The sequence below is a fragment of the Mus caroli genome, unplaced genomic scaffold, assembly GCF_978045245.1.
Source record: "Mus caroli unplaced genomic scaffold, Mus_caroli_1 scaffold_2, whole genome shotgun sequence".
Taxonomy (NCBI): domain Eukaryota; kingdom Metazoa; phylum Chordata; class Mammalia; order Rodentia; family Muridae; genus Mus; species Mus caroli.
The window spans coordinates 132,159,500-132,161,297 of NW_028227257.1; the positions used below are offsets into that span (position 1 = coordinate 132,159,500).

At 39.2% G+C, this 1,798-nt stretch overlaps 1 non-coding gene across 1 annotated transcript; it reads left to right on the forward strand.

Annotated features, from left to right (window-relative positions):
* Positions 1–239: 239 nt before the first annotated feature.
* On the forward strand, positions 240–348 carry LOC115030416 (U6 spliceosomal RNA). Its single transcript, XR_003836022.1, has one exon. It is a non-coding gene; the product is annotated as a U6 spliceosomal RNA (small nuclear RNA).
* The last annotated feature ends 1,450 nt before the right edge of the window (positions 349–1,798 follow it).

Genomic DNA, 1,798 nt, shown 5'->3' on the forward strand with positions numbered 1-1,798 from the left:
CCATAATCACAGCTGTGTTTAAACCCAAGGCTTCCCTTGTAGTTTCACAATTCAAATCCATGCATTGTGGATCAAAAGACTGGGGAAGGAAGAATGCTTTCACCTTCTGACTAATTTCATCTTCAGGTGATAAGCCGGGTATTAATGCCTTTGGCTTTGGTTTTCTGAGTTATAATGTGTGACTCTTAATCAGTGCTCTTGAAATACAAGGACCATCTTGAAGCATAAAGACAGGAGCTGTGCTTGCTTCAACAGCACATATATACTAAATTTGGAACTATATAGAGAAGGTTAGCATGGCCTCTGTGCAAGGATGACGTGCAAATTTGTGAACTGTTCCATATTTTGTGATAAGAGTAATGGAAGCTAGAGGCATCGTACGAGACCAAAGAGTCATTGCAATGAATGTTTGCAAGCAGAGAAGCGTAGACAAAGGATATCCTGGGGCACACTACAGCTTCCACAATGATACTTTTGACTCTGTTGGGGGAAGAATGCAAGGGTAAAGGATGGATATGAAGGGAAGGGGTGATAACAGGATTGGGTGCATGATGTGAAATGGACAAAACAAACAATAAAAAGGGTTTTTTTTTTTTAAATAAAAAGAAATTAGGGAAACAACACCCTTCTCAATAGTCACAAATAATATAAAATACCTTGGCGTGACTCTAACTAAGGAAGTGAAAGATCTGTATGATAAGAACTTCAAGTCTCTGAAGAAAGAAATTAAAGAAGATCTCAGAAGATGGAAAGATCTCCCATGCTCATGGATTGGCTGGATCAATATAGTAAAAATGGCTATCTTGCCAAAAGCAATCTACAGATTCAATGCAATCCCCATCAAAATTCCAACTCAATTCTTCAACGAATTAGAAAGGGCAATCGGCAGATTCATCTGGAATAACAAAAAACCTAGGATAGCAAAAACTCTTCTCAATGATAAAAGAACCTCCGGTGGAATCACCATGCCTGACCTAAAGCTTTACTACAGAGCAATTGTGATAAAAACTGCATGGTACTGGTATAGTGACAGACAAGTAGACCAACGGAATAGAATTGAAGACCCAGAGATGAACCCACACACCTATGGTCACTTGATCTTTGACAAGGGTGCTAAAACCATCCAGTGGAAAAAAGACAGCATTTTCAACAAATGGTGCTGGCACAACTGGCAGTTATCATGTAGAAGAATGCGAATTGATCCATTCCTATCTCCTTGTACTAAGCTCAAGTCTAAGTGAATCAAGGAACTCTACATAAAACCAGAGACACTGAAACTTGTAGAGGAGAAAGTAGGGAAAAGCCTCCAAGATATGGGTACAGGGGGAAAATTCCTGAATAGAACAGCAATGGCTTGTGCTGTAAGATCAAGAATTGACAAATGGAACCTCATAAAATTGCAAAGCTTCTGCAAGGCAAAAGACACCATCAATAAGATAAAAAGACCACCAACAGATTGGGAAAGGATCTTTACCTATCCTAAATCAGATAGGGGACTAATATCTAATATATATAAAGAACTAAAGAAGGTGGACTCCAGAAAATCAAATAACCCCATTAAAAATGGGGCTCAGAGCTAAACAAAGAATTCTCACCTGAGGAATACCAAATGGCTGAGAAGCACCTGAAAAAAATGTTCAACATCTTTAGTCATCAGGGAAATGCAAATCAAAACAACCCTGAGATTCCACCTCACACCAATCAGAATGGCTAAGATCAAAAATTCAGGTGACAGCAGATGCTGGTGAGGATGTGGATAAAGAGGAACACTCCTCCATTTTTGGTGGGATTACAAGCT